Source organism: Terrapene carolina, unplaced genomic scaffold (assembly GCF_002925995.2).
Source record: "Terrapene carolina triunguis isolate 2854851 unplaced genomic scaffold, T_m_triunguis-2.0 Scaffold21, whole genome shotgun sequence".
Taxonomy (NCBI): domain Eukaryota; kingdom Metazoa; phylum Chordata; order Testudines; family Emydidae; genus Terrapene; species Terrapene triunguis.
This window is the reverse complement of record NW_020664372.1, coordinates 2,958,153-2,973,144: the sequence shown is the minus strand read 5'-3', so window position 1 is coordinate 2,973,144 and position 14,992 is coordinate 2,958,153.

The following is a 14,992-nucleotide window of genomic DNA, read 5'->3' as shown; positions in this document are numbered from 1 at the left end:
TGGCCCGGGGTAGCTCTACTACTGACACATGCCCGCCTCTATTTCAGCCGACCCCACCCTGGCCAGGCACAAGGGGGCTGGCCCTGCGGGGCCGGGCTGCCTATGGGAAGCGAGCTGCCCGCCCTCTTCCCGCCTCCCTGGGGCTGGGAGCGTGTACCCCGCTCCTGACAGCCGGAGCCAGCCAGGGGGCGGGGGCCTGTGGAAACAAGGCGCTCTGCACGTTTTAGGTGTTGTGCCCAGGAGCCCGGGCTCAAAGCTAAGGTCACGGCCCCTTTCCCCCTCTCCGCTTTGGGGAGGCAGCTGGCGGGGAGCGGCTCCACTGCTGACAGAAGCCAGCCAGGTTATGTGGAATGACAGCCCCGCATTCCGAGCTAAGCACCTCGGGAAAACAGGTACCCGACGCACACTGCAACATGCTGATCAGTTTAAAGCCCAAAGCACAGTGCGCCTGGGGCTGGGGTTTCCAAGCGCTAATGGGTGGTTTGTGCAGACATGAATATTCAGCAAGAAAGAGGAAGGTTGGGGAGCAAAGTGGAAGTGGCTTTGAACAAGTGCTATGAAGCACTCAGTGAGGCCCATTTCAGACTTGAATATTATTTATAGTCGCTTTGGGAAGCATTTCTCCAGTAGACATTTTAAAATAACCATCCTCAGGACCGTTTCATCTTCAAAGGGCTTTAGAAACATTCCTTCTCATCTATTATTTTGTTGGGGTTTTTTGGTCCTGAAAGTAGTTCATACTCCAAACTTTGTGCTAATAAATTTCAGGCATAGCCAGCATTAGGATACACATCTCAGCAATATTCCAGGAAAGTGCTATTATAAAAATAGATCAAAAGAGAAGGAGGAAGGGAAAGGAAAAAAGACAGGAGAAATAGAAATAATGATGCCTTCTTTTCCTCCCCTAGGAAGAAAGTGCCTGTCTATTTATGTTTTTTGTGTTTGTGTGTGTGACACAAAGCATGCTCTACTATAGACCAGTCGTTTTCAACCTGTGGTCCACCAACCCCTAAGGGTCTGCCGACTATGGCTAAGATTTCCAAAGGGGTCTGCCCCTCCACTGAAAAATGTTTAGGGGTCCGCAAATGAAAAAAGGTTTAAAGCCCCTGCTATAGATGTTGCACAATGAACGGAAAGGGGAAGGAAAGAATGTCTTAATACCTGCAATAGAAGTTAAATGTCTCATACTGTATATGAAAATACAAGATGTGAGATACTGGAAATAAATCGTATTTCCGCCTTTTCTTCTCCCAAGCCAATCCTGTATTCTACAGTTGATGTAGTGATAATCACTAATCCCTGGGAAACGTTAATGGCATCCACCCACTCCTGGATTTACAGACAGACGTTTGCTAAATTTCAAAAATATTTCTCTGGTCAACCTCGCACTCTCCTCCCCCTTTCTTTCAGGCACTGTTTCTCCACAGCAAGCAAGGTGTTGCTAAGTCTGAATGCAGCAAGTTAATTACAGAACCTGGAAAGAGTTTAGCATAACATTTCTTTACACAAACTGTCTCTTTAGGAATGTTCAGCCACTTGATGTTTGTTGTTACTAAAGTAGAGCCGGCTACTCCCCTCACTCTGTAGCATTCAGAATAATGCAGACTAATTTCAATCCCAAACCTACGCATATAGCCAAGGATCACACACAATCTAATTTTAGCATCCTTCTCCAAAGTATCTTGAATTAAATTTAATTATCCAGTCTAATTTTAAAATAGTTCGTGTAACAGAAGGCTTTTCAAGTCTTATAAATAAGAATATATCGTTTATTTTCCCTTGGTTGTTTTAAACTGTAATGCCCTTCATGTACCCCATATTAACCATTCTGTTCATTTAAATCCAATTTATTTTGACTTTGAACCATAAGATGTGCTCTCATAGGAGCCTTGAACACCCTTTCGATTTTTTAAAATTACAAATTAAATATAAATTACAGTCAGCAGCAGCTTTAAACAAATCTGATAACCTCCCAACACACTGGCTAATACTTCAGTCTCCCTAGACTCTCAGAGATCTGATCTAGGTTAAAAACCAGTTGGAACATAGGCTCCTGGTATTATAGATATAGTATACACATTACAATATATTACCTACTTACACATATTTATTATGTAAATCAAACGTTTGTGCAACTTGAAATGTTTCTGAGCCTTTTTCAATATATGTAACTTAATTTAAAATAGAATATATATATATTTAATATATGTTTTCTCCTCATGATTAATAAAAAGCCCAGCCAGCAAACACTTATTAGCCTGGTGCCTAACTTAAGTGCTGGCAGCAGGAAAGATATGTCTATACTTAAATGCTTACAGGAGAAGGAGCTCAATATGTTAAATTTAAAAGGACAATATCAGGCCTACCCTCAAACAAACAAACAAACAAAAGCCCACCCTCTCTCTGTGTTACTAGAAATTGGCCCAGTGCTGCACTCATTACTCAAGCACAAGTGAATACTTTTTAAAATTAACATTTTCTTTTTGGCACTTCACTCACGATTAAATAGGCTAGTCAATTTCATGTTTATTTCTAGTTAATTTTTTTTTTCATCTGACTTACCCACAGATGCAAGGTTTAGATTGCAGACAGTGCAGGGGGTTGTTTAATTCCAAACAAGCAACTGATTTCATTTATATAAAAAAGATAAATTAAACCCTCCATTATTATTAGGTTTTATACAATGGCTATATGTATGTTTTAATGTATAAGACAAACAATATCAGTAATAAATTGACAACTGGCAGTGTCCCTTTAATAAAAGTTTTATGAAATCAAGTATTTATTGATAGTCAACTAAACATCAGGAAAACAAACCTTTCATAATTACTGAGAATATTTCCATCTCTTTCATTATGCATATAGAAGTTAGAAATAAGTTTATGCTTAACAAACAAATTGACATTCAGATTTTCCACTGAGGTCCTTTTAAACTGAACATAATTTCAAATATTTAAATAAGAATTTTGGCATAAGCATTTAGGAATTAGAACTCTTAGTATCTCACTGAATGTAACTAGTTTTAACATACTCTACAACAGAACAAAAGTAGAAAATAACTGTTTATCACAATGGTAACTATACAGATATGAATATGTGAAGAACACCTTCCAATGTGTTTAGTTACTGATAAGAGAGGCACAATGCTCTACACTTGAAAAAACATTTCCATATTTAATAAAAAGGGGTTAAAACTTTTGAGGCTATTCAAATGCTTCAGGTTCTGAGCAGGCATCGATCCAGACATTGTGAATGGATGTAGACTGAATTACGTTGAATTTTCTTGTTCTTTGCATTCTTCTTTGCTTAGTACTGCTATGCCCATTAGGTAAGACTGGGAAAAACAAGCACAAATGTCAAGGTCCAGGCAGTTGGAACCTTGGCAGTAATGTACTTGTGGGACCAAGCAACACTTCTCTGTTGGAGAATGGTTAGGGAGCAAGGGAGTTTAGGATGGGTGGAATGGGGGAAGAGAAATGTGCAGACTAATCTTCCTTCCTAATTCATAGAGCACCACAGATGTAATCTGAGAGTAGGCCACACGTTTCGCTATCCTTGCTAGAGGAAAGGTGCCAGAATGTGTGGGAGCTGGATGTGCATTGTTGGGGGAGTGAGGGAATGAGTGAAAAGACATGTATAAATTGCTCCATAATGATGAGGTGAAGGAAATCTGAGGACTTCAACTAAACTGATCCAGACTTTCAGCCACACTCAGATGTATGATAATTTCAAGGGTTATTAGCTCTTTCAGGGAGCTATTCTGTATTAATTTATAGCCAGTTAAATGAAATTTTCATGTAATGTAGTTGCAAAAGTAGAAAATATATTTCTCCCTTATGCAAAATTAATAGTCAGCTGGATTTTTGGCCACCCATTTGAATCCATATTCACTGTGCACCAGGGAAGGGTGATGTACAGGGAGGTGTACAGCTGCAAAAGGTGAGGAAACATAGCAGAGTACCTGACCCACAGAGTCTATGAAGTCATAAAGATAAATATGATTTTAGAAATACACAGATGTGCAAACTGACATGGCCCTTTAGCAGAAGTCCCTAATGGAACAAATACCTAGAACAGAGGTGGGCAAACTTTTTGGCCCGAGGGCCACATCAGGGTTGTGAAACTATATGGAGGGCTGGTTAGGGAAGGCTGTGCCTCCTCAAACAGCCTGGCCCCCACCCCATCCGCCTCCTGACTGCCCCCTCACAACCCCCGACCCATCCAACCCCCCCCTGCTCCTTGTCCCCTGACCGCCCCCTTCCGGGACCCCCCGTTCCTAACCACCCCCCGGGACCCAACCCTCTATCCAACCCCCTCTGCTCCCTGTCCCCTGACTGCCCCGACCCCTATCCACACCCCTGACAGCTCCCCCCTGGACTCCCACACCTATACAACTGCCCCTGTTCCCTGTCCCCTTACCATGCCGCTTAGAGCGGCAGGAACTCGCAGCCACGCGGCCCGGTCGGAGCCAGCCACACCGCCCAGAATGCTGGCTGCGTGGCGAGGTAAGGTGAGGTGAGGCTGCGGGTGAGAGGGACAGCAGGGGAGGGGCCGGGGGCTAGCCTCCCAGGCCAGGAGCTCAGGGGTCGGGCAGGACGGTTCCGCGGGCTGGATGTGGCCCGCGGGCCATAATTTGCTCACCTCTGACCTAGAGAGTTCGCAGACCAACTGGAAAGAGACACATAAGGGGAAATCTTTACATAAAGGTGACCTGCCCTTCATCAGCTTTTTAGAATGAGTTGGTCATGCAGCAGAGCAATCTACCATAAGGAAGCCGAAGGGGAAGAATTATGAAAGGGTTAACACAAAAGAACCCTCTATTCTTGAAAAACTTTTCCTTTAAGACCTTATATGAAACCCCAATGGGATAGATAAGAAAAATGGGCAGGGCTCACAAAAAGTTCTGAACACCTGAAAGGAGTCTCAACCCAAGACTTCTGAATCTGATTCATGCCCTTCCTAGCTTGTGAAAGAAAGTCACAAACAACTGGAGCCATTCCTTACAGAAACAGGATTGCCTCATTCAGAGAAGGAATCGTCCCTTCCTCCTTCAAACATGCAATAGTCCTACCAACAATGAAGAAATCCACCCTGGGTACTTCAGGATACTTCAGTCCTAGTCACCTCCCACGCCTGAGCAAGCTCATAGAGAAGCTAGGAAAAGGCTAACTACAAGCTCATCTAACTGAAGCCAACATTCTAGACCCAAACCAGGACACAACTCAAACCACCTTAGTGGCACTGATGGATGATCTCCTGTAATAGACATCCATGCTCTCATCGTCCTGGACCTCTCTGCACCATTCAACATTGTTGATTACACTGGTCTACAATTTTTGAGAAGTCGTCTGCTTCAGAGATAAAATGTGCTATTTATTATGTATTTTGATGTGCTGAATTCAAATATGACAATTAAAACAACTGATTGGCTACTGTTTCTAAGATATTTAAGTTTTTACATTTTATGTCTATGTATATTGGGTAGATAGTAGAGTTTTAATCATAAATTGTAAATCTAGGACTTTTCATGTGTTTATGGTTGCTTTACATGATAATATTTCACCTGTCCTGTTTATGTAACACTTTAAAAATCAGCAAAAGGGTTATATAAATAAAATTTATTATGAAACAAAAGGCAAAAAACTATTATGTACATAGTTTAGTCCTATTCAGTGTCTACTCGGCGCTTCTTGGCAGGGCTCTTGTATTCATTAAATGGAGCATCTCTTGTCACTGTCCAGCAATAGTCTGCAAGCATTGATGGGCTCCATTTGCCCTGATAGCATTTCTCCATTGTTGCAATGTCCTGGTGAAATCGCTCGCCGTGCTCGTGGCTCACTGCTCCGCAGTTCGGTGGAAAAAAATCTAGATGAGAGTGCAAAAAATGTATCTTTAGTGACATGTTGCAACCAAGGCTTTTGTATGCCTTGAGGAGGTTTTCCACCAACAACCTGTAGTTGTCTGCCTTGTTGTTTCCAAGAAAATTTATTGCCACTAACTGGAAGGCTTTCCATGCCGTCTTTTCCTTCCCACGCAGTGCATGGTCAAATGCATCATCTCGAAGAAGTTCACGAATCTGAGGACCAACAAAGACACCTTCCTTTAGCTTAGCTTCACTTAACCTTGGAAATTTTCCATGGAGGTACTTGAAAGCTGCTTGTTTTGTCAATGGCCTTGACAAAGTTCTTCATCAGACCCAGCTTGATGTGTAAGGGTGGTAACAAAATCTTCCTTGATTCAACAAGTGGTGGATGCTGAACACTTTTCCTCCCATGCTCCAATGACTGTCAGAGTGGCCAATCTTTCTTGATGTAGTGGGAATCTCTTGCACGACTATCCCATTCGCAGAGAAAACAGCAGTACTTTGTGTATCCAGTCTGCAGACCAAGCAAGAGAGCAACAACCTTCAAATCGCCACAAAGCTGCCACTGATGTTGGTCATAGTTTATGCACCTCAAAAGTTGTTTCATGTTGTCATAGGTTTCCTTCATATGGACTGCATGACCAACTGGAATTGATGGCAAAACATTGCCATTATGCAGTAAAACAGCTTTAAGACTCATCTTCGATGAATCAATGAACAGTCTCCACTCATCTGGATCGTGAACGATGTTGAGGGCTGCCATCACACCATCGATGTTGTTGCAGGCTACAAGATCACCTTCCATGAAGAAGAATGGGACAAGATCCTTTTGACGGTCACGGAACATGGAAACCCTAACATCACCTGCCAGGAGATTCCACTGCTGTAGTCTGGAGCCCAACAGCTTTGCCTTACTCTTGGGTAGTTCCAAATCCCTGACAAGGTCATTCAGTTCACCTTGTGTTATGAGGTGTGGTTCAGAGGAGGAGGATGGGAGAAAATGTGGGTCCTGTGACATTGATGGTTCAGGACCAGAAGTTTCATCCTCTTCCTCTTCCTCGTCTGACTCAAGTGAGAATGGTTCTGGTGCATCAGGAACCGGCAGTCCTTCTCCGTGGGGTACTGGGCGTATAGCTGATGGAATGTTTGGATAATGCACAGTCCACTTTTTCTTCTTTGACACACCTTTCCCAACTGTAGGCACCATGCAGAAGTAACAACTGCTGGTATGATCTGTTGGCTCTCTCCAAATCATTGGCACTGCAAAAGGCATAGATTTCCTTTTCCTGTTCAACCACTGGCAAAGATTTGTTGCACAAGTGTTGCAGCATATGTGTGGGGCCCACCTCTTGTCCTGATCTCCAATTTTGCAGCCAAAATAAAGGTGATAGGCTTTCTTAACCACAGTGGTTATACTGCGCTTTTGTGATGCAAAAGTCACTTCACCACAAACATAGCAGAAGTTATCTGCACTGTTCACACAAGTACGAGGCATCTCTGCTCACTTTGGCTAAACAGAAATGTGTCCCTTTGCAAAATCAAACACTGACAAATAAGAGAGCATGACACTGTATGATTTCTAGATCTGATATAGGGCAATTTGTTCAGCAGAGTGATGTAAGCTTCGTTATGATTGCATCATTCATGACTTCTAGGAATAACATGATGCAATTCATATCATGTATGACGCAATACCAGCTTCAGATTGCATCATTCATTGTTTTGCCTAAAAAGCAAGTACTGTCCAAACCCAGTCATAGATTTATTCATAGATCCAGTCAAAGATGTATTTTAGTCATTTCTGGTTTAAATTGAGATCCCTTCCCTTTATAACTCACTTATTCTCCGCCATTCCCAAGTCAAGGGTCGTATATACTGACCCAATAGCATATCTTGAAAACTAGAGCCAATCAACAAATTTAAGCATCATTTTCGTTCTCAGTGACCCAGAATTAGTAAAGTTTGACTACATTTATTTCAGAAGCATTTTGGCTGTAGAGCAGTGTTATGATAGTCTTCTGTCTCACCTGAGAGAGGTGGCAGGGGTCCAGGGTAATGTGCTAAAAAGATTTGAGTCCTTCCTAGAAGGACACACCCAATGAGTGATGGGGAACTGCACCTCCACCACTAGACCCCTCACTTGTGGAGTTCTACAAGGATCAGTTCTCTCTCCAGTCCTTTTCAACATTTACTTGCAGCCACTAAATGAACTGGTCAGTTGACAGGGACTCAGGGGACTCAGTCTCAGGGGCGGAGGAGCTTGCCGCTCGAGCCTGGGAGAGAGAAGAACTTTTGCAGTCAGGGCCGGCAAGCCCCGCTCCCAGGAATCGGGCCACGCTCCAGCCGGGGTCGCAGGGCTTGGGTCCGGGCCAGAGCCACTGGGATCCGGGCCGGCGCGCTCGGCTGAGGCCGGGGCCGGCACCCTGGGGCCCGAGCCGAGCCGGGCCAGAGCCGCTCGGGCTGGGGCTGGGGTGCTTGGCCGGCGCCGGGGCCGGCCCGGAGCCGTGGGGCCGGGGCGACGCGCTCGGCCGGAACTGGGGCCGGCGCCCAGGGGTCCGAGCCGAGCCGGAGCCAGAGCCGCCCTGGCCGGGCCGGAGGGAGCCGCTCGTCCGGGGTCGGACTGGGCCGTGCCCCCCCGGGCCCCCCCCCGTCCCCCCCCCCCCCCGCTTACCTGCTGCTGCCTGCCCCTGCTTGTTTTCAGACTTCCCGCGAATATCTGATTCTGGTCCGAGAGTCTGGTCCCCAACCAGACGAGAGTCTGGTCCCCAACCAGACGAAGGTCTTCACGATCGGGTTCCCCATCAGGGGATCGGAGATGGATGGGATTGGAGCTGAGTCCGAGAGAGCGAGAGGACCATGAGAGAGAGCAAGAGCCTGAAGAAAAGCTGCAGGAAAAGCAGCAGCAGCATGGACTGGCAATGGTGGAGTGGACAGGCATAGAGGGCTTCCCGGGGATGAGTGGGGATAGACCCCGGGCTGCCAGTTCCGCAGGGAACCTCGACAGTAAATTGCTGCCCCTGGTTAAGGGGGGGGGGGATATTGATGCCCACCACACGGCCTTCGAGCAGGCTGGCGATTTGAACCAGGGGGACCCTGCCGAAAAGCCCTGGTATCTAGCTCCCTTGCTGGGTCCCAAGGCCATAGACGCTGTCAGCCAGATGGGTGGGGTGGTGGACAGGCTCCCACTCCTGGCCCCGGCCTATATGTCTGCGTGGAGTCTCCTGGGCTCAGGTCCCTTGGACCCCCAGTGGGAGCGGAAGGTGGTGGTCAATGGGGAGACATGCCTGGGGTGGCGAGACCCTGGGACAGAGAGAACTGTTGTCAGGCCCCGGGTGGTGCAGCCGCAGATGCTGAGGGGCTGTGTGACCTGGGTGAAGGTCCCCAGGATGGAATCATTCGCCCTGCCTATGACCCGGATCCCTGTACAGACACAGGAGGGGTCGGGCTGGCTGGTAGTTGGGGTTCTCCAGGATATTGGCTGTGAGGTCCTGTTGGGGGGTGACTGTGTCTCTTTGGGACAGGATCCAGGCCCTGCTCCTGTAACGGCCGAGGATTTGAATTTGAATCCAGGGAACCAGTTGGCTAAGATGGAAATGGTCAGTGAAAATGCAAATGACCTGGCTGGCAGGAGGGAGGGGCTGCTAGGCTCAGGATACCTGCCTACCTGTAACCAGACCCCAGGGGCTGAGTGTGTCGGAGAAATGTTCCCCGCCCCCCTGCACACCGGAGAGGGGGCCCATGCTGGCTCTGATGCTGTAAGGAGAGCAGAGAGCTCGCTGCTTGCCCCCACTGGGACAGCAAGGGCAGCACTGAGCATGGTGGGAGCTGAGACCCCAGCTGAGTGGGGGGACACCCAGGCAGGGCAGGTCAGCTGCCAACCAGGTTTGCCTGGTCCAGACTTGCTGCTGGGAAGTGATTACACAGCAGGGAGGGAGCTACTAGGGACAGGGCTCAGGGGGGCTGTGACCCCAGGCCCAGCCAGCAAGAGGGAGCAGGTCCCACTCCCTTCCCCAGCAGCTGAATTCCAGACTGAGCTGCAGAAGGATCCCTCCTTGGAGAAGCTGAGGGAACTTGCTGGCCACAGCACTGCAAACCCCCTGGGGGAAGGCTGCATGGACAGAGTCCTGTGGGAGAAGGGATTCCTGTACCAGGAATGGGCTCCCCAAGGGAAAGGAGAACTGTGGGGAATCGGGAGGCAGCTGGTGGTGCCCCAGGAATCCACAGGGTTCTTCCCTTTTGAGCTGCTGTATGGGAGGAAAGTGAGGGGACCCCTGGACCTGGAAGGGGAGGATTGGGAGGACAAGGGGGAAGACCCCCCTGGTGAATCTCTTCCCTGAGGTTGGAGCCAATCTCCCCATCAGGTGTTCCCCATTCAGAGTCACTGGGAAAGCAGCCCAGAATCTGGAGAGAGAGGTCAAGGACATGCTGGCTTTAGATGTGATCCAGCCGTTCAACAGCCCATGGGCCTCACCCTTGAGGCTGGTCCCCAAGGAAGACAGGATGATCTGGTTCTGTGGGGACTATCTGAAGCTTAAAGCCATCACAGTGTCCGATGCCTATCCCATGCCTAGGCCTGGGGAGATTCTAGACAAGCTGAGGGGCAGGGCCGGCTTTAGGCCGATTCTGCCGATTCCCCGGAATCGGGCCCTGTGCCTAAGAGGGCCCCGCTCCCCGGGCCAGAGTGCGGCAAGCCCTATGGCCCTGCTCCCCCGGCCGGAGCACCGGCCCGAGCTCGGCAAGCCCCGCGGCCCAGCTCCCCCAGCCGGAGCGCCGGCCCAAGCCCGGCAAGCCCCGCGGCCCCGCTCTCCCGGCCGGAGCACCGGCCCGAGCCCGGCAAGCCCCGCGGCGCCGCTCCCCGGTCGGAGTGCCAGCCAGAGCCCAGCAACCCCGTGGCCCCGCAACCCCGGCGGGAGCGCAGCAATCCAAAGTGCCCCTGAAGACTTGGAGCACCGCCCGGTGAGTACAAGCCCCACGAATCGGGCCCCGCACTTGCTAAAGCCGGCCCTGCTGAGGGGGATGGAGAACTTGGCCCTGGCGTACATCAATGACATGTGTGTCTTTAGCCAGACCTGGGAGGAACATGTGTCCCAGGTGAAGAGGGTGCTGGGCTGCCTCAAGGAGGCAGGACTGACGGTAAAAGCCGAGAAGTGCAAGGTGGAGATGATCAGAGATTGGCCCATTCCCCAGAACAAGAAACAAGTCCAGGCCTTTATCAGGATGGCAGGGTGCTACCAGAGGTTTGTACCTCACGTTAGCTCCCTAGCTGCCCCCATCCCTGAGCTATGTGAGAGGGGTAAGCCAGACGAGGTGGTCTGGACCGAGCAGTGCCAGAGGCTCTCTGTATACTTAAGGAGGCTCTAATCCAGGGCCCAGTAAATCTGGTAAACCCAGACTTTGCCAAGCCTTTTGCAGTGTTCACCAATGTCTCAGACACAGGGCTGGGCACGGTGCTGATGCAAGCCAATGCTGAGGGGGGAAGACACCCCATCGGGTACCTGAGCCAGAAGCTGCTGCCCCGGGAACAGAACTATGCGGCCTCAGAGAAGAAATGCCCGGCCATGGTGCAGGCCCTTAGAAAGCTGCAGCTGTATCATTTTGGGTGGCGCTTTACTGTGTATACTGACCACTCTCCTCCGATGTGGCGGCGTCAAATGCAAAGGGCTGATGCTGAGCTGCTGGGGACAGAGACACCTGTTCAGAGGGTGGCCAAGGTCAAGATGGGGGCTCTTAACCAAGAGAGACCGAATTGCAGCCCTCCAGACCAGAGTGCTGGAAGAAGACCCAATCCCAGTTTGAACTCCAGGGATATTGGGGTGGCAAAAGGGCACGGGCTGCATAAGCCTTCCCACATGCGGCCTGCAAGCGCCATCAAGCACACTTGACCTAAGGAAGGGCCTGGTGTAACTCCCACCCAGAAATGGGAGAGATGCTGGGGCATCCATGGGAACGTTGGTGGGTTCAAACTTCCCCAGGTCACTGGCTAAAGTGACCCTGCTCAGTTCGGTCTCGAAGATGGGAGAGATGTGACGAACTGGGAATGTTCTTAATGTTTTCTCTGAATACTGTGTGGGTGCCTCAGTTTCCTCTATGCAGTTCTTAAGTATCTAGGTGATGGGATAAGGGTGTATGGTTGTTGCAAAGCAAAGGGCCAATGTACCTAAATGCCCAACACTCTGTCTCCTAGCAACTGATGGCCTGGGCCCCTCCTCTGCAAAGCTGCCAACTGAAGGTGTTGGAGACAAAGAGATCAGGTGACCTCCTGGCCCGGGAAAGAGACAAAGGCCAGAAAGGAGGGGCTGGAGGGGGTTTTTCAGTTTGGAGCTGGCTGGGGACTAGGAGTGAGGGCAGACGGGGGTGTCTAGTTCGCTGCCCCCCAGGATGGACCCGGCTGAGGGATCCGGTTCGCTGTACCTACAAGCTCTGTTTTAGACCGTGTTCCTGTCATCTAATAAACCTCTGTTTTACTGGCTGGCTAAGAGTCACGTCTGACTGCAAAGTGGGGGTGCGTGCAGGACCTCTGGCTTTCCCGCCTGGGCAGACTCGCTGTGGGAAGCACATGGAGGGGCATATGCTGAAGGCTCCAAGGTCAGACCCAGGAGGTGAAGACGTGTGAGCTTCTTGCCCTGAAGACAGTCTGCTCCGAGGGAGAGGAGGCTCCCCAAAGTCCTGACTGGCTTTGCGGGGAGCAGTTCCGGAGCATCGCCCGGGGACTCCATGACAGATGTGTAGTCACATTGCTTAATGCACTAGTGGAAGGCGTTCAGATACTACAGTGATAAGCATGGTATAAAAACCAATATAGAATGGAATATGCAGAGATCTAGCAGGGGACAGTAATGTAGCAAGGCAGCTATCCAGTGAGGTCAATGTGGAAAGTTACAAAATATTAGTCTATGGTTTTGTTCCTTATCCTTTGCAGTTCATGGATGCCTGCTGCACTCCTTCCTCTTGGCTCAGGGATGATAGAAGGGCAAATTGTTTTGAAGTATTAAAAGAAAAATACTAAAAAAAAATCCTGGGGAAGATCCAGCATTTAAGGTGAAAAGGGATGTTTGGCTAGAAACCGAACAATGGGTAGAGCTATAAAGTTAGTCTCCAGAGGAGAGGTACATTATTCAGGTTAGTTCTTAGTACAAGAAGGAGTTCAGTATAAGCTAGCACTCTCTAACAAAACTTGGCCAATAGAAGGGTTAATAACCTAATTGGCTGTTACTTGAACCTTTGGTAAGTCTAACTAACCTACTTTATGGAGTGTTAAATAGAAATACCCTAGTCTTTTGACATGTGTCCTCCTTTTAGCAAGTGTATGACCCATAATTCCCACTCTATGGTTGTAGTACGCAAATTAAAACAAGGTCTTTTAATCAGGAATGTATTCATTCTTCCACATCTGTTTCCCCTTGAACAAACATTTATTGTGGAAAATACACAGAAAATCAGTCACTGACTTCCTCAGTGTCCCTCATATCTTCTAGGATCGTGTTCCCAAAGGGCATGCTCTCTCCAGGAATCCAGTGCCATACAGCAACAAGTAAGGATTACCCCCTTCTCTGTGATCTTTTTTTGCCATCAAAATTGAATTCTCACATCATAGAATCATAGACCTGTAGGGCTGGAAGGGACCACAAGAGATGATCAAGTCCAGCCCTCTGCCTGAGGCAGGACCAAGTACACCCAGACAGGGTGTACTTTGTCGAATCTGTTCTTAAAAGCCTCCAGTGACGGGGATTCCACAACCTTCCTTGGCAGCCTATTCCAGAGCTCAACTATCTTTATAGTAAGAAAGCTTTTCCTAGTATCAAATTTAAATCTTCCTTGCTACAGATTAAGCCCATAGATGAAGATCAGCGGGTACAGTGACACCAACATCACAGAACTGAAGATGACAGCCTGTAGACTATAAAAATGACTACATTATAATTACCACAATGAGCAAAGGGAGGTGAGCTGTACACTGTAGGATGAAAACAACTAGTTCCTCTATACTATCGACCAAAGGAGAACAACTCTTTGTTGGTGAGCGTAATAAAGACAAGAACAAAGCAGATGTTGAATGAATAGTGCTTCTCCTTCATATGATTAAAAGTAGGGGAAAACCTTTAGACTGTGTTTGAAATTCACTAAGTGTGAGCAGCCAGATACAATTGTACATTTGTGTTTTGCTTTTAACCCTGTAGCTAATACATTAATTTTGAAAAGCATAGCCACATGGGGGAGGGAAAAAAGTCAGAACAGCAGTGAAGACTTGTGACACCTGAAGGTGGGTGTGTAAACTTATCCAGAAATAAGCCTGAGTATACCTTTTCAGCAACAGGTAAAGATCACACTGAGTCTGAGTCAAGTCAAAACACAGAAGGTACAATCTGCACTGTACACAATCCAATTATAAACGTGTCTCTGCAAAGCTCTGTGCATGTATTGTGCCTGATTTCATAAGTTTAACCTGAGCATATGTGTGTACATTCTAGTTTTCTGTGACTCAAAGGCAGTGCTGACATGGTGAAATAGTAAATAAAAAATTCAACCACTCACTATTTGAATATTCAGATTAAAGATGGTCAAACCAGTTTAGACAGAATAAGACATCTCACTCAACACCCAAACCAAACCTTTAATCAGGTCTGAAGAAGTCTGAATATCTTTTTGTTCCAGTTATTTGTTATTTTCCCACAAGCCTTTGTGCTTCTGGGTTTCAGTTGGGACTGGAAGTGCTTACGTAACATGCAAAAGACTGCCCTTGTGGTATTTTCAGCCCATCTGGGAAAAGAAAATACTGGAAATGTCAATAGACATTGTCGATCTGACATTTCTACTCCAACTTTACTGACCCAAATGAGTAAGATAAACCTCTGAACTTTCTGAGTGTTGATCAGAACAGGCCGTTTGGAGATTAACTGATCACTGATTCAGATTTAGGAGATATAATACTGCATTTTCATCTAGCCTCATGGAGCATTGCTGCTTTGAATAGTTTAGTTGTGTAGCAGAATCAGTATCTACAAGGGAGTATTTCTTCTTGTATATCAGAGAAAATTGAAACAATTTGTGGTTTTGGTACATATGGAATACTCTACACTATCTGATTTTACAAGATTAATTTATAATACATAATTAGAAAGTATAAAAGGT